Source organism: Ziziphus jujuba, chromosome 6 (genome assembly GCF_031755915.1).
Source record: "Ziziphus jujuba cultivar Dongzao chromosome 6, ASM3175591v1".
In the NCBI taxonomy this organism is placed as follows: Eukaryota; Viridiplantae; Streptophyta; class Magnoliopsida; order Rosales; family Rhamnaceae; genus Ziziphus; species Ziziphus jujuba.
The window spans coordinates 1,602,520-1,621,991 of record NC_083384.1 but is presented as its reverse complement, the minus strand read 5'-3'; the positions used below and the strand labels follow the sequence as shown (position 1 = coordinate 1,621,991).

Here is a 19,472-nt window from a genome sequence, read left to right as displayed (position 1 = left end):
TATATGAGAAATTTGCTCTTGACAGTAATATATGTTGTATATGTAAATCCTAGATGTAAAAATATGCAGAATTCATTCACGAATAGAGACAAAGGGAATAGGTATAAAAAAGAAAAATAATATTAATATAATAAATAATATAAAATAATATAGTAAGTATATAATAAACAATAGGCTAGGTGTAAATCAATATGCTGAAATAGGAAATAGGACATGAAATAAGGGCCGATGAGATAGAAAAAAGGAATCATAAATAGAATAGAGTTTGGGTTCGAATTCCATAGATAATATGGTTCGTATTGTCTATAATGATAGGCAAATGAAAGACTTTCTCAAGATTTTAATTCATCTACTTGATATTCTAAAAATGGATTTTGGTTGAACTTGAAAATTCACTCATTGAAATTGAATAAGTAAACAATTGGATTGCATTCGGTTGGACGGCCCCAACAAAGTCGAGTGCTAACGCCCATTTTTGATTTTTTATTGAAATATTGAATTAACCGATTAACTTAACTTACTATTGAACATTTATTTTTGAAAAAGACAAACCTGGGGCGTATTGCTCAAATCATTGGTCCGGTATTGGATGTAGCTTTTCCACCGGGCAAGATGCCTAATATTTACAATGCTTTAGTAGTTAAGGGCCAAGATACTGTTGGTCAAAAAATTAATGTGACTTGTGAAGTGCAGCAATTATTAGGAAATAATCGAGTTAGAGTGGTAGCCACGAGTGCTACAAATGGTCTAACGAGAGGAATGGAAGTGATTGACACAGGAGCTCCTATAAGTGTTCCAATCGGTGAAGCGATGCTAGGACGAATTTTTAGCTTGCTTAGAGAACCCGTTGATAATTTAAGTCCTGTAGATACTCGCACAACATCTCCTATTCATAGATTTGTGCTTGGCTTTATAAAATTAGATACAAAATTATCAATTTTTGAAACATGAATTAAAGCAGTAGATCTTTTAGAGGAAAAATAGGACTATTCGTGGGAGGGGAGTGGGTAAAACAGTACTCGTTATTTAATTGATCAACAACATTGCCAAAGCTCATGGGGGCATATCCATATTTGGTGGAGTAGGTGAACATACTCATGGAGGCAATGATCTTTACATAAAAATGAAAGAATCTGGAGTAATTAACAAAAAAAATATTTCAGAATCAAAAGTAGCTCTAGCCTACGATCAGATGAAAGAACCACTGGGAGTGCGTATAAGAGTAGGTTTAATTTCTCTAACTATGGTAGAATATTTTTGAGATGTTAACGAACAAGACGTACTTCTATTTATTGACAATATCTTTTGTTTTGTCCAAGCGCGATCTGAAGTATCGGCCTTGTTGGGTAGAATGCCCTCCGCTATGGGATATCAACTCACTCTTAGTACCAAAATGGGTTCTTTACAAGAAAGAATTACTTCTACCAAAGAGGGGTCCATAAGCTTTATTCAAGAAGTTTATGTACCCAAGGACGATTTGTCCGATCCTACTCCGGCCACGACATTTGTACATTTAGATGCTACTACTCTACTATCAAAAGGATTGGCTACCAAATGTATCTATCCAGCAGTAGATCCTCTAAATTCAACATCGAGTCAAATTGTTTTGGATTCGAAAGTGAAAGAAATAATTTTATCCACTAATAGTGGACAAATCGGCGTATTACCAAACCATGCACCTATTGCCATAGCTATAGATATCGGTATTTTGAGAATACGCCTTAACAACCAATGGTTAACGATGGCTCTGATGGTTGGTTTTGCTAGGATAGGCAATAATGAGATCACTATTTTAGTAAATGATGCGGAGAAGGGCAGTGACATTGATCCACAAGAAGCTCAAGAAACTCTTGAAATAGCGAAAGTTAACTTGAGTAAAGCTAAAGTCAAAAGATAAAAAATTGAAGTAAATCTCGCTCTCAGACGAGCTAGGACACGAGTAAAGGCTTTCAATGTGATATCGTAACTAGGTGGTGGGTCCGAATAAGCAAAATAAGGTGTATACACAGAACTTCTATTTATACACCTTATTTTGTTTGCTTCTGCCGATTGAAATTGAATAAGAATCAAATATGATCAAGTAAAATCGACTTCTAGTGAAACAAAAAAATATTTAATTCAAAGTTAAATAGATAAATAGAGTAGGATGAAAAAGATACAAAATCAATAAAAGAGCACAAGTAGAAAAATGTATCAGAGACTATTCAAGCTGGTATCGACCTACTATTGGATTTGAACCAATGACTCCCGCCGTATGAAAGCAATACTCTAACCACTGAGTTAAGTAGGTCATTTATCAACACAAGGAGAAACATGTGTGACATATCACATTGATAGATTATAAATGGAATATTGTTTATAAGCAATACCAATTAAATGAATCAAAGAGATATGATGTTGGATCACGTAACATGCATCTTAACAAGAAATTATCTACATGATAAAATATGTATCACAAGCATAAGGGCTATAGCTTAGTTAGGTAGAGCACCTCGTTTACACGCACGCCAATGTTTTTTAGAGGAGCCCATCATGGAATCAAAATATTTGATCTTATTGAAAGATGGACATCTTATTCTATGACGTTTAGGGAACAAACTAAGAGAAAAATAGCCTGACAAATGGTTTGGTCCGATTCGGATTTAGGCGCCCATGTAGGCGCCAATATGGAACCCATCGTTAAGTTGAGATAGTGATAAGGTGAATACCCTAATTATTCAATGCTAGGCACAATGAGTATAAAGACCTAAAAAAAATTATCTTTTCGTTCTATCTTATCAACTTTATGGTGTATGAAGTTTCATATTTGATTCAAACGGGGCGATAGAGACTCCATTTAACTTAAGTTGATCTAGGCCAGAAGCACTCCTATGTCAGAATAACCCTTCTTTTAAACACTTTGGTAATGCTCTTGGATTGGAATTCACATAATGAATCGGAGCACATGGAGTCATCTTGTTATCTTTCTGTCATTCAAAAAATATGGTAGACTAACCGATATTTGTATCTGTTAATGAAAGAGCCCAACCCACAAAAATCATTTTGATAATAATAAGTTTGATCTGTTTTACCAAGAGGGTCTACGGTTCGAGTCTGTATAGCCCTATGAACATAAAACCTATAATTATAATTATAATATAGAAAAGAAACAAATTAATATTTATAGCATATTAAAATATTAATACTTTTTAATAGTTTATATAATATTATATATTCTAATTTAGAATGAATTATAATTTAGAATTTTATTTATAATATAGGATAGATATATAGAAAGAATATTAAAAAAAAATAGAATTTTGAAGTCCTTTTCTTTAATTCTTTAGATTTAGTTTTATCTTAAGTGAGGCGAAACCAAGAGAGATTTATTTGTATAAGAGCAACATAAAAAAATATGTATTCTATCTATATCGAAATAAATGTAATAGGTAATAGAAATAAAATGGAATTAGAATTATAGTTTATAGTGGCTATGGATAATCTCAAAACGAGACATATACCACAGCACTAAACAATTATAGATGACTTGACAATTAATTCTAATTCGAATAAATTAATCCGGTATATTTTCCACATTATTAATAGGAGTACATTTATATTTTTGGTTTACGAATATGATATTTTCTAGGCATTTCTAATAATATAAAGTGTTATTCCTATTTTGGCATTTCTAATTTCCGGAGTTTAGCCCCGATTAGCAAAGGACCCGAAAAACTTTTGAGTTATGAATCGGGAGTAGAACCAATAGGGATGCTTGGTTACAATTTCGAATCTATTATTATATGTTTGCTCTAATTTTTGTTGTTTTTAATGTTGAAACAGTTTTTCTTTATCCATGGGCAATGAGTTTTGATGTATTCGGGGATCCGTATTTATAGACGCTTTATGATACGAACCTAGGATGACCTGCTCCTAAACCCGTATTATATTAGCCCGGATCTTAATTAAGTTCAAGTTCTAATGGAATGGACCTCAACCCCTAACCAACCTGTGGTTAGAAACCTTGGTATAATGTAGACACCACAATAGGGGATGGAAAACCTATTGATAAGTCAAGCTAAAACAACCAATTCTCTAATGGTGTTTTAGGTGTTCTCAAAGAACAAAGAGATAATTAATCTCACAAGTATTTTCTCAATCAAATCAAAGTTGTATTCATATTGAAAAATAAGCCTTTTAAATAGGCTACAAAGCCATGAAATAAAACTCTAGAACATAAAGAAAACCAGCCACCACACATAAAGAAACCTAGTTGGCTAAAACTATACTTCCTTTCCTAATCTAAGTTTGATTAATTAATCCCTTTATATTAAATTAGGAATTAATTAATTTACAATGGAAAGAATAAAATAAAAACCTTCCTAAAGTTATTTTTCCAGAAAATAAGTAAATAAAAGCCAAAAAGTAATGGTAGTTTCCTAAAACAAAAAGTAAAAACAAATTAGGAAACTAAAAATGCTAGCCTTTTTGATCAAGTTGACTTTGATCAATCTTTGACCTCTTTGAGCTTCAAATCAGCTTCTAGATGCTTTTTAGGATGCCAAAGAAGCTGAATATGAAGGCCCACACGTTGCCCATGCTTGGAAATATAAGAAAAGGCTAATACAGTAAAATACAGTAAAGTCAGCAAGCAATACAGCAAATTCGGCCAAATTGTTGATGCTGTCCGTACAAGCCCTTTTTTATTGCATTTGAGGCTGATTTAACTTGATTCCATGACCTCTTAGGCATATGTATTGAACCCATAAATCATTGAAACCATTTCATGCTTCCCGGACTCCAAAAATGTACCAAAACTGTCACCCGGGTCCGTATCGGCTTCCACCACTTGGATGCTTAAAATAAGCTTTGTATCTTCAAGTATGGACAAGCTCTGTTGAGATTGATTACCCCCTGTATAAATACTCCCAGGTTGTCCTTAAATCTCTTAATTTGAGCTCTTGTGATTGGCCTAGTCTTCATCCATGTCGAGTCAGCACCCTAGCGGGTTATCAGTGGAGCGGGCTCGGGCGGAATCACATCACTTTAATTTTCATGCTTATCTGAATTGTTGGTTTAATTTATGCATGGTGAAAAGGAGCTCTAGAATGGTCTTAGCTCTTGAATATTCATCAAAAAATAAATAAAAAGAAAAATTGAAACAGTCATGAATTCCATTATTGAGTTTCCCTTCCTTGATCAAACAATCCAAAGTTCAGTTATTTCAACTACATCAAGTGATCTTTCAAATTGGTCAAGACTCTCCAGTTTATGGTCGTTTCTCTATGGTACTAGTTGTTGCTTTTTGGAATTTGCTTCACTAATAGGATCGCGATTCGACTTTGATCGTTATGGACTGGTGCAAAAATCTAGTCCTAGACAGGTAGACCTAATTTTGATAGCGGGTACATTAGTGAGATTATATGAACAAATGCTTGAGCCGAAATATGTAATTGCTATGGGAGCATGTACAATAATAGGGGGGATGTTTAGTACCGATTCTTATAGTACTATTCGGGGGGTCGATAAGCTAACTCCTTTAGATGTCTATTTACCTGGCTGTCCACCTAAACCAGAGGCTGTTATAGATGCTATAACAAAACTTTGGAATAAAATACCTTGAGAAATCTATGAAGATCGAATTAGATCTCAACAAACGAATTGGTGTTTTACTACCAACCACAAGTTTCATGTTGGAGACAGTACTCATGTGGGAAATTATAATCAAGGATTACTCTATCAACCATCATCTACTTCAGAGATCTCCCCTAAAACATTTTTCAAATACAATAGTTCAATAGCTTCCCACGAATTAGTGAATTAGGCAGGAGGTTTTTTTTTTTTTTGTACATATACAAAATACCAAACAGCAAGCCAATCTTCATAAATTTCATCATTATCGTAAATGTCAAATGTTTATAATACGTACACAAATAAACTACTTATACAATACAAATAAAATACAATACAAATAAAAATGCGGGAGAGATAAAAAAGATGCAGGGTCATTTACCTGCTTGATTAGTCAAACATGGGCTAGTTCATAGATATTTAGGCTTCGATTACCAAGGAATGTAGAGTTTACAAATAAAGCCGGAGGATTGGCATTCCATTGCTATCATTTTATATGTATATTGTTACAATTATCTACACTCCCAATGTGCCTATGATGTAGCACCAGGTGGACTGTTAGCCAGTGTGTATTGTCTTACGCGAACAGAGTATGGTATGGTATGGATCAACTGGATGAAGTATGCATAAAAGTATTTACCCCAAGGAGGAATCCTAGAATTTTGTCTGTTTTCTGGGTTTGGAAAAATGCGGATTTTCAAAAAAAGGAATCTTATGATATGTTGGGAATCGCTTATAATAATCATCCACGTCTAAAACATATCTTAATGCCGGAAAGTTGGACAGGATGGCCTTTATGTAAGGATTATATTGCCCCTAATTTTTATGAACAACAAGATGCTCATTGAATAATCAGAAACTCATCTTCACTTCTACAACTACAGATATTCGAAGAATATTTGTATGTTCTTTTTATAGATCAATGAGCTGAAGTTTCATTCATTTCATATATTATGTATAAGTTAAAAAAAGGATATGCTAAAAAAAAGAAATGCTAAATAAAAAACAATTAACTTAGAAGGATTCAATACGATTTTCAAATTTTGAACGATTTTTTTTCCACATGAGATGAGCTGAGTCAATAGGATGAAAGAGTTAATTGATACGAACCTAGGACGACCTGCTCCTAAACCCATATTATTTTAGCCCGGATCTCAATTAAGTTCAAGTTCTAATGGACTGGACCTCAACCCCTCACCAACCTGTGGTTAGAAACCTTGGTATAATGTAGACGCCACAATAGGGGATGGAAAACCTATTGATAAGTCAAGCTAAAACAACCAATTCTCTAATGGTGTTTTAGGTGTTCTCAAAGAACAAAGAGATAATTAATCTCATAAGTATTTGTTTAATCAAATCAAAGTGAATTCTTATTGATAACTAAGCCTTTAAATAGGCTTTGAAAGAAACAAAATAAACCCTAAAAAACCTACGTAAAACCGGCCACTCACATAAAGAATCCTAGTTGGCCGAAACTATACTTTCTTTCCTAATCTAAGTTTAATTAATTAATTCCTTTATATTAAATTAGGAATTAATTAATTTACAATGGAAAGAATAAAATAAAAACCTTACTAAAGTTATTTGTCTAGAAAATAAATAAATAAAAACCTAAAAGTAATGGTAGTTTCCTAAAACAAAAAGTAAGAACAAATTAGGAAACTAAAAATGGTAAATTTTGGCTATGTTGGTAATGACCCTTCTTTGATCCAATTGGACTCCAAATCAGCTTCAATAGTCTTTGTGGGATTCCAAATAAGCTTATTGTGAAGTTCCTCACGTTGCCTTTGCTTGGAAGTATGAGAAAAGGCTAATACAGTAAAATACAGTAAAGCCAGCAAGGAATACAGCAAATCCGGCCTTTTCGTCCCCTTGTGCGCAAACCACCTTGTTGGTCGGATTTGAAGCTGCTTTGGCTGGTTTCTATGACTCATCCTCCATATGAATTGTACCCATAAGGATGGGGTTCCAATTCATACAACCCAGCCTCCTTATTATCACCAAAAATGTCACCCGGGCCTGTTTTGGCTTCTATTGCTTGTATGAGTAAAACAGGCCTTGGTTATTTAGATATGGCCAACCCCTCTTGACTATGACTTATTCCTTGTATGAATACAGCAAGATTTTCCTTGAACTTCTTAGCTTGGGCCCTAGTGATCGGTCCCACCTTCATTTGTATTGGGTCAGCACCCCAGCGGGTTGTCGGTCGAACAGTCTCGGGTGGATTCGCATCATTCCCCTCCTCTTGAAAAGGATTTGTCCTCAAATCGAAGTCATCACCTGCAGCAAAAGGAGATAAATCAACAACATTAAAGGTGGCACTAACACTATACTCACCCGGTAGATCAAGTTTGTAGGCATTGTCGTTTATCCTCTCCAAAACTTGAAAAGGTCCATCACCCCTAGCATGAGTTTTGATTTCCTTTGTTCGGGAAATCTTTCTTTCCTTAAATGCAGCCACACCCAATCTCCAGGTTCAAACACCATTGATTTTTGGCCTTGATTAGCCACCTTTGCATATTGCTCGATCCTCCTCTCAATGTTTGCTCGGGTTTTCTCATGAATCTACTTTACAAAATCAGCTTTTTGTTTTCCATCTAGATTAGCACGCTCACTTAAAGGCAAAGGTGTTAAATCTAACGGAGTCAAAGGATTAAAACCATAAACAATTTCAAAGGGAGTAAATTTAGTTGCTGAATGTAAAGACCTATTATATGCAAATTCAACATGTGGCAAACATTCTTCCCAAGTCTTTAAATTTCTACTAATTAATGCTGTCAACAATGCAGCCAAGGTTCTATTTACTACTTCGGTTTGTCCATCAGTTTGTGGATGACAAGTAGTTGAAAATAAAAGCTTAGTACCTAATTTAGCCGACAATGTTTTCCAAAAATAGCTTAAGAACTTAGCATCCCTATCCGAAACAATAGTTCGTGGCATTCCATGCAATCTCACAATTTCCTTGAAAAATAAATTAGCAACATTGGATGCATCATTAGTTTTGTTACATGCAATAAAATGTGCCATCTTAGAAAACCTATCTACTACAACAAATATTGAATCCTTACCTATCCTTGACCTAGGCAAACCAAGAATAAAATCCATAGACAAATCTACCCAAGGGTAGGTAGGAATCAGCAAAGGCTTGTACAATCCATGCGGCTTCAATGTTGATTTTGTTTTTCGGCACTTCAAATATCTTTCACAAATTCTCTCAACATCTCTCCTCATGTTAGGCTAATAAAAATGTTCTTGCAGCAAGGATAAAGTTTTAAAAACACCAAAATGACCCATTAAACCACCCCCATGTCCTTCCCAAACCAATAATTCCCCAATGCTGCAATTAGGCACAGAAAGTTTGTTTTTCTTAAACAAATACCCCTCAAATATGTAAAATTTATTAAATCCATGTTTCAAACAGGTTCTAAAAATTTCTCCAAAGTCACTATCATGCTCATAAAGTTATTTCAATTGTTCAAATCGAAGTAATCTAGCATCTAAGTTAGAAAAGAGTACATACCTTCACGATAATGCATCGGCAACCACATTTTCCTTATCTTTTTTGTAGCGGATCACATATGGAAAGGTTTCAATAAATTCAATCCACTTGGTATGCCTTTGGTTGAGCTTTTCTTCACCCTTAATATGCTTCAAAGACTCATGATCCGTATGAATCACAAACTCCTTTGGCATGAGATAATGCTGCCACGTCTCCAAAGCCCTCACCAAAGCATACATTTCTTTGTCATATGCCGAGTAGTTTAGTGTAGCTCCATTTAATTTTTCACTAAAGTAGGCTATGGGTCTCCCTTCTTGCATTAAGACAGCTCCAATACCTACACCCGAAACATCACAGTCAATTTCAAAAGTCTTAGAAAAAATTGGCAAAACTAATAAAGGTGCATTACATAAATTTTCTTTCAACAAATTAAAAGATTTTTCTTGTACTTCCCCCCATTTAAAACCAACATTCTTCTTGAGGACTTCATTCAAAGGTGCGGCTATGGTGCTTCTCACTTGGGGGATTCTTCTATAAAAACTTGCCAAGCCATGGAAACTTCTCACTTGGGGGATTGTTGTAGGAACTGGCCACTCTTTAATTGCTTGCACTTTAGCTTGATCCACTTTGATTCCTGCAGCACTTACTACAAATCCTAGAAAAACAAGCTCATCTTAGCAAAAATCACATTTTTTAATGTTAGCAAAACAATCTTTCCTTTCTAAGAAGTTGCAAAACTTGCCTAAGTTGATCCACATGGTCATCCAAATTTCGGCTATATATTCGAATGTCATCAAAATAAACAACCACAAATTTACCAATAAATGGACGCATTACATGATTCATAAGCCCCATGAAAGTACTAGGTGCATTGGATAATCCAAAAGGCATAACTAACCATTCATACAGCCCATATTTAGTTTTGAATGAGGTTTTCCATTCATCACCTTCTTTCATCCTAATTTGGTGATAACCACTCCTAAGATCAATTTTTGTAAACATGCAAGCACCGTGCAACTCATCAAGCATATCATCTAATCTAGGAATGGGATGTCTATATTTAATGGTGATGTTATTTATAGCCCTACAATCAACACATATTCTCCAAGAACCATCCTTTTTAGGTACCAACAAAACAGGAACAGCACATGGAATTAAACTCTCACGAATGCATCCTTTATCAAGCAAGTCACTTACCTGTTTTTGCAGCTCCTTTGTTTCTTCGGGATTGCTTCTATATGCTGGTCTATTTGGTACGGCAGCCCCTGGGACAAAGTCAATTTGATGTTCTATCCCTCGAATAGGTGGTAGTCCACTTGGAATCTCATTCGGGAAAACATCTCCAAATTCCTTCAAAAGAGAAATCATTCAACTTGGCAATTCAAGTTCTTCAAAGTTAGTTTGATCATTAAAATAGTTTTCTTTATATATTATGACCAGCAAGGGTTTCGTACATTCAGTAGCCTTATTAATATCCCCAAAACTCAAATAAAAATTCTGGTTTTTCCTTTATTTTCTTTCTTTTCTTTTTCTTCCCTCGGTTTGGCTCTCATTGGCGGAAATTTCCAGATTGTTGGTGCTCTCGGGTTTGCTCTCTTTTCTCACCCCCCTCTCGGCTTTCTCTTGGTTTTTCCACTCGATCTGGGTTTTAGAAAGCTTACCTTGATCAGCAACCTCAATCTCACCTTCTTGAAAGGATGGTGAAGCCGTTGGTGCCATACTTGTTTTCTCCTTGAGTTTTTCAGCCTCCCTCCTTTGTCGCATTTGTAGTTGATCTTTGTAGACCTTCTTGGGAGTCAATGGCTCTAGCTTAATTTTCTTCCCTTTAAACCTGAAAACAACATTATTTTCTCGACCAAAATGAGTAGCATCTTTGTCAAATTGCCATGGTCTACCTAGTAAAATATGTCCGGCATGCATTGGTACAATGTCACACAAGACAACATCCTCATACCTACCTATATTAAATTTAACTTTGGCTTGCTTATTTACCCTCATATCACCACTATCATTTAACCATTGTAACCTATAGGGTTCTGGATGTTTAATTGTTTTCAAGCCTAATTTATCAACTACAAGATTACTTATCACGTTGGTACAACTCCCACTATCTATAATCATGCTACAAATCTTACCTTGTATTTTGCAGCGAGTGTGGAAGATGTTTTCTCTTTGTATCTACTCTTCATCTTTCTAGACAGCAAGTACTCTCCTTGAAACCAAGCTCAACTCGACATTAGATGTGTTTACCGGTTCGGCTTCATCATCATTGCATTCTTCCTCTTGCTCGGTTTCAGCTTCGCTTTCTTCACTTGCAGATTCCAACTCACCATCACCCTTTAATACCATGATTCTTCAATTTGGGCATTGGCTGGCTATGTGTCCTCTTCCTTGGCACTTAAAACAAATTAATTCTCTGGATTTTTGAGGTTTAGGATCAGATTTTATCTCACCTCTAAGTGCTTGGACAGATTCGGTCTTGGCCTCCCTTTTTGACCGGTTGGTACTTTATTCTCCAGCTTTCGATTTTGGTTTGATTTCATTAGCTGAATTGTTTCTCCAGCCACTTGAATTGATTCTCCCACTGCTGGAAACACCTCCAAGCCATGATCCTACACACCCCTCCTCTTGAATTGGTGTTCAAGCTTAATGGCTACATGCAACATCTCCTCCAACTCCAAGTATTGTTGCAATTCAACCTGGTTGGCAATGTCACGGTTCAAACCACCAAGAAATCTCGCCATTTTTGTCTCCCTATCCTCATTCATATTCAGCCTCATCATGAGCATCTCCATCTCTTTGTAATAATCATCCACGAACCTACTTCCTTGAGACAAAGATTGAAGCCTTTGATGCAGCAACCTATGGTAATGTGATGGCACAAACCGCTTTCTCATGGCTCGTTTCATTTGTCGCCATGTTCTGATCAAGTCATCACCAACTCTCCTCCGGGTGCCTTGCTCATTTGTCCTCCATTGGAGTGCATAATGGCCAAACTCCATTTCTGCCAACTTCACCTTCTTACCTTCCAAATAATTATGGCAGTCGAATATCATCTCCATCTTTTCTTCCCACTCCAAATATGTCTCGGGATCACTTTTTCCCATGAATGGTGGGATGTTGATCTTGATATTGCTAAGATTGTCATCTGTTTCTTCCCTCCTATACCTTCCATGGCCAGCTCTCTCTTGGACAGCAAGGGTTTCATCAATGCCTTCCTCAAAGTCTCCACTGAAATTCTCCTCCTCAAATTCCTCTCTCGGTCTCTCACGGCCTCCTTGTCCTCTACCTCGACCTTCATGGAATTCTTGCCTATTTCTTGTGTTCGGCATTCCTTGGGAAACTTATAGCCTTCCCATCCTTTGATTCATGTACTCAACTTGAGCACTCACCCACTGTAATTGTTCCAAAACAGCTTTCAATTGCGTTTGCTCACCACTCCCAGTAGCTAGTGGATCACCATGAAATCCTATGGACTCCTCCTCATTAATTCGCAAAGGTGGGTCTCCTCTCCTCACCCTTGAATCTGCCATGTTAGTATGAATAATACAAAAATAAAATAAATTCTCACCAGATTCACTCCCTCATGTGTTTCACTCAATATAAGAACTGGACACTCGTGTTTGCACACTAATTTTGGGTTTTAACACTCTTTTGAGCTCACACTCTTTTGCTTTTTTCCACTCAAAGAATTAACTCAAAGTTCTAATCAAAACACCCACAAAATAGCAATTAGATTATAAGTATGTTTTAATTAAACTTATCAATAAAACAGTAGCTAAAAGTAGGCAATACCGAAAGAATTCAACAAAACCTAGCTACGGCTTTTCTAGGCAAAATAAACCAAATTAATGACAAAACTTTGGAATTTTAAAGAACCGGACCAGTACATTATGAGTTCAAGAATAAAATTCTAGAAAAAGAAATTCAAATACGAACAAGAATCAAATTGAACAAAAATATAGAATAGTTGTTGGTTGTTGTTCTTTGTAATTCAAGTTTTTGTATCAAATCCTTTAACTAATTTTAATCCAAATAATTTAAGCACCCAAAATTCAAATATCCAACAAAATAATTCTCCAGAAACTCAAAATATCACAAGTCAAATCTCCAAATCAAACAAGTTCCCAAACTCAAATTTCAACACCAAATTCAACAAACCGGAATTTTTTTATTTTTTTTATTCGGCTTTACCTCTTCTTTTTTTTTTTTTTCTTTTTTTCACTCACAGAACATAAACAATTGCAGTAGCAAGAATAATTACCAAAATTGCAATTCCAACTCCAAAACAAACACCAAACCCGTGACCTCCCAATCAAAAATTCAAATTGTGCGATTTTTTTTTATTTATTTTTATTCCGCAAACCTCACTCTTCAATATATTATTTTTTTTTAATATATGAATGCAAATATTTAAGACTAAAACAGCAAAGAAAAATCAACAAAAACCAAAATTAACTAGAACAATGATGAAAAACAACCAACAAACTAGGAAACAAAAATACGATAAAACAAGGAACCTAATTCAACTAGGAATGAATTTTTATTTTTATTTAGTTTTTACTTTTTTTAATGATGCAGAACGTGTATGATGATAGAAGCAACCTTAACCTAATGCTAAAATTGTAGATTAACACAAAAATAAATAAAGCAAATAAAGATAGATCAAACCTGAACAAAATTTGGCTCTCATACCAAATGATACGAACCTAGGACGTCCTGCTCCTAAATCCCTAACCAACCTGTGGTTAGAAACCTTGGTATAATGTAGATGCCACAATAGGGGATGGAAAACCTATTGATAAGTCAAGCTAAAACAACCAATTCTCTAATGGTGTTTTAGCTGGTTTCTATGACTCATCCACCATATGAATTGAACCTATAAGAATGGGGATCCAATTCATACAATCCGACCTCCATATTGGTACTAAAAACGTCACCCGGGCCCGTTTTGGCTTCTATTGCTTGTATGAGTAAAACAGGCAATGGTTATTTTGATATGGACAACCCCTCTTGATTATGAATGAGTCCTTGGATAAATACAGCAAGATTTTACTTGAAATTCTTGGCTTGGCCTCTAGTGACTGGCCCCACCTTCATATGTATTGGATCAACACCCCAGTGGGTTGTTGGTTGAACGGTCTTGGGTGGATTCGCATCAGTAATCTTGCTAGAGACATTAAGCAGAGTCCTCAGTGCCTAAAATCTAGTCTTTCTAAGTGGCTTTATGAACATGTCCACAAGGTTCTCCTCTGAATTTATACATTCCAAAGAAACTTATCCAAGATCTTCAAACTCCATCAAGGAATCATATTTCACCATAATATGTTTTGTTCTTCCATGTTGTACCAGATTCTTGGCTATTGAAATTGTTGAAGTGTTGTCACATTTGATGGTGGTTAGACTTCTCAAGCATGACCAAGATCTCCCATCAATTTCCTTAACCATATACATGGGTTTGCACAAGTTGACCAAGCAATGTATTCGGCTTTCATGGAACGTTGAGCCATTGTGCTTTGCTTTTTTGCGTTCCATGAAAAAGGACCACTGCCAAGTGAAAATAATTAGCCCAAAGTACTCCTCATATCATCAATACAGCTCACCCAACCACTATCTGAATAGCCAACAAGCTTTAACTCATCATTTGCTTTATACCAAACTTCATAATCACTACTACCTTTAAGATACCTAAGAACTCTTTTGGCACCTCTAAGATGAGTTGGGGGGAGGGGGTGCTTGCATGTATCTTGAAGGTGCACACATGGCATACATAATATCTGACCTAGATGGGCACATATAAAGCAAACTACGAATCAAGGATCGATAAAGAGTAGGATTTACCTTCGGTGTGCCATTCTCCTTTTGGTACTTCTCTACTTGGATCATTAGAATGCTCATCGGATTGCAATCTTCAAGATTAAACTTCTTCAAGAGATCCTTGATATACTTTTCCTGTGTCATAAATATTCCTCTTTGGCATTGCATTATTTCCATACAAAGGAAGTAATTCATGAGACCCAAGCTAGACATCTCAAACTCCTCCTCAAGTTCATGCCTTAGCTTGTCCAAATTTCTTAGGTGCTCATGGGTAACTAACAAGTCATCCACATACAAAAAGAACACTACCATGGTTCCTTCAATCCTCACATACGTGGGTTCATTTTGGCTCCTCCTAATAAAGCCATGTCCAAGCAAGTAGCTATCAATCCTTAAGCACTTCAAGGTGGACGTACTTTGATTTTCAACCATTTTCTTAAATTCCATAAACTTTTCATGAATTTGTGATATGTATGTGAGAAAATAAACCCAACACATCCTAGAATAGTCATCAATGAAGGTAATAAACTATCTACAACCATTCAAAGAAAACACTCTCGTAGGACCACACACATCCGAATGAACAAGTTATAACTTCTCCTTGGCTCTCCATGCACCGGTTTTAGGAAATGGAAACCTAGTAGACTTTCCAAGTTAACAAACATCACACACATTTTTAACATCATCAATTAAAGGCATATCATTCACCAAAGCATTAACTAGAGTAACTAAGCCTTTTACGCCAAAGTTGAGAAATGGACTCAACTTTACGTTTGAAAGCTTGTTCACTATTTAGTAAATTCAACCTTTTATCCTTCAAGGCAACTTTAAACACCTCATTTCTAAAACCATCCAATATCAAGCAACCATCATAACAAAAGTTCAAAACATATCCCTTTTCAACCAATTATGCAACATTCAACAAGTTTTTAGACAATGAAGGCGCATATAGAACATTTCGGATAAATTTTGTACCTTTATCGATGTTCAATGAGATGTCTGCTTTTCCTTCTATATCCATGAAGCTTCCATTCCCAATCTTCACCCTTTTCTTGTAGGATCGGTCAAGCTCCACAAAGTTGGATTATTCAAAAGTCATAGGGTGTGAGCAACCACTATTTACCAACCAACTAAGACCACTACTTGTAGCTTTAAGCATGTAACCACATATAAAGTCTCAACCTCATCATTTACCACATTTTCTTGTTGCCTTCCTTACTTGCATACTTTACCAATGTCCTCTTTGTCCACACATCTCACAAGTTGCATTCGGTCTGCAACAACACTTGCTTGGTGCATGTCCATACTTCTTGCAATGGGGGCATGGTGGATAACCTCCATGGTTTTGTTGCTATCCTCCTTGTTGTTGCCTTGCATTGTTGTTATTGTTTAAATTGTTGTTGTTGCTGTTAAACCTCCATAATCGGTTCCTCCTTTGTTCTATTCTTGTTCTTTTTATTCTTTTTTGCTTTGACTATGCATAAAAGTACTTTCCAAAGACTCCTCTTTTCTTATGGCTCTTCTTTGTTCGATTGCTTGGAGGGCATTGATAAGCTCACTCAAAGTAATCTCTTTGATTCCTCAAAGGAAGAAATCTTAGCTTCAAAATTTTTTGGGAAAGCTCACTAATACCTTCTATACAACCCTTTGGTCGGTCAATGGTTCTCTAAGACATGATTATCTAGTCCTAGTGCTTCCTTGAAATTCTTCTTGCAACTCTAACCAAACTTCTCTAGTACTTGTACAAGACATGATTATAGTGAAGATTGAATCACTCACCAAAGAATGGGGGGCTGTCAAGGCTTTGAATCCTATGGCTATCTCGGTCTCACATGCAAGTTTTTGTGTTGTGTGGTATTTGCTCTCAACTCCTCAACTTCATTGCCTTCTTCATCACATCCTAAAGTCCAAAAGCCTGTAGCTAGGCTTTCATCTTTATGCTCCAAAAGGAGTAATTTTGGCCTTCAAATTTTGGTGGAGTGGGTGGTGCAAAACTTTAAGAAGCCATGACACAATAACATATTTCAAAGAAAGTATCTCTTAGGTTGGATTTTTTGTGAGTTTTCTTGCTATATTTTTATACCACTTCAAACCAAAAATGAAAGGAATAAAATAGGGAGTTCTCCCACAAGAAAATAGGCTAGAAAGAAAGCTCAAAAGGTCCCTCAATGGTTCAAACAAAGTTCTGATACCATGTTGGAGTTTGGTGTGGTTTTGGGTTCACTTGGCCAAAAGTGTTGTACACAAGGTGTTAGTTTTTTTCACAACCGTTAATCTGATTTTTGGTTTGGTGTTTAGGTGTTTTTTGAGTTTATCTTTGGTATGGTGATGTTGTCATTTGCTATGGTTTTTATTTTGAATGAAGAAGAAGATGAAGATGAAGAAAAAGAGAAGATGTGAGGGCTTAAAACACAACACTTGACAGCACACTTACATTTCATTTCATTCATTTGTTGCATTATATAGATACAAAACTTTGTCTCACACATGTGAAGTATGTGTCAGACCAAATGGAAATCTTTAAAATTTAAAAATTACACATTTCGACTCAAAATTCTGACACATAACCATTCAACCACCAGCTTACATGTGAGTGCACAAATGTGGCAAAAGTTGGTGAGATTTTGAACTTCAAAAGAGTGTCTCCACTAAATCAAGTAATGCTATGTTGACCTAATGGAAGGCTGGGATATCTCCATCCAAATTACTTGAATTTTGACATGTGGCATGTCGAAATATTAAGGATGAAATCTAGAGAATACGAGGTCCAAAAGAATTGGGTAAGGCTTCCAATTTATCTCAAAGCCGTGGGCCATAACTGCTGGAAATCTCAGCAATTTTACAAACTTGTAACCTGCATATCTTGGGCTTCCCAAGTCATTTTTAAGTCATTCTTTTTGCTATATTTTCTTTTACATGTCTATTACAACATATACAAGAACCATAATCTGGTCTAAAAATCTAGAATACACCAGTCCCAACGATGGACCTATGTTGCTGGAAACACAATTTCCAGCACATAACCATTTTACAAAAACAAGATCAATACCCAAAAAAAAGACAATTCCTAACCTAAATACGACAAAACTTAGGTATTCAAAAGACATGAAAAGGAACATAAGACATAGATCTAAATATTGTTTTAAGACATTCAACAAATATTTCTTGTGAAGAAAGAAAAAGGGTGTAAACCTTGGTGAACTTTGGCTTGCACAAGGTGGCAAGATTACCGCCTTTTCAACATCTTTCATCGTATCAGAGCCTATCCTATAGGATACTCCAATGAGCTTTTCTTTGATCCAAAAGGACACTTCTACATCTATTTCCTCTACTGTTGTACACTCATTAACTGTTCCTTCAGTTTCTGATATTACATTGCCAAATTATTCCTTTCCCTACAAATTGGAATAACATAATTATGTTATCTACAATTCATAAATACTGCCAGCAATTCTCGGATATAATCTTGAAACCTTTATTAATGGAAGTCTTCCAGTTCCACCAATCATCACTATCATAAATGTCACTCATAATGTTGAAACAATCCAAACGGTTGAACTCAATCCAGCTTATCATCAATGGCATAGAATTGATTAGGCTATAGTTGGATGGATTTTACCTTCCATCTCACCTGACATACAAACTCAGGTAATGAAAGCCTTCAATTCTCTTACTGCCCATCAACTTTGAGCTCACTCGAACATTTTTTAGGCACTCAATCAAAAGCCAAAATAATGCAGTTGAAAATTCAATTTCAGTCAACAAAAAAGGATTCTGTGTAGATTAACTCCTATGTTTCAAAAATGAAAAATATTGCTGACTCTCTAGCAATGGTAGGATTACCTATATTTGATGAGGATTTCATTTTGTAGCTTCTTGCTGGCTTACCTCTAGAATATGATGCTGTTGTTGCCAGCATAAATTCTAATCATACAGCCATGGCAATAGAGGAGGTACATTACTTTTGACTCAATAGGTTAGAATTCAATAGGCCACACTATTGGCATCCTTTCAGCTCATAGAGCTAATGAACAGTGGAAGAAATTTTAGCCTAATCGTACCTATAATTCTAGTCGAAATTTTGATAAAAAATGTGGCTTAAGTGGACAGCAACAAAATCAATGAACAACTTCTACGAAAGGACGAGGCAAAGGCCATGGTAGATTCAATAGTTCTAATGCATGTATATTCTACCAGATATGCAAGCTTGCTGGTCATACAACAGATCAGTGTTGGCATAGATTTAATGATACTTACACAACTCCAAGTAATACAAGTGCGTGCTATGTTTCCCCTGATGTCACATCTAATCCCGATTGGGTACTTAATAGTGGTGCTACTAACCACATCACCACCAATCCATCCAACATAACCAAAAGAAATGACTATTTCGGTAAATACAAGCTTGTAATTGGTAATGGAGAAGGTTGCCAATCTTTCTTACTGGATGCTCTTCCCTTAATACTAGTACTAGAACAATAAAATTAAACAATATGGTTTATGTTCCATAAATCACAAAGAATTTATTAAGCATATCTAGTTTCAC

General features: G+C 35.7%; 1 pseudogene; it reads left to right on the top strand.

The window, feature by feature from the left end:
• Window positions 1-543: 543 nt before the first annotated feature.
• On the top strand, window positions 544-1,897 carry LOC132804213 (ATP synthase subunit beta, chloroplastic-like; annotated as a pseudogene).
• The last annotated feature ends 17,575 nt before the right edge of the window (window positions 1,898-19,472 follow it).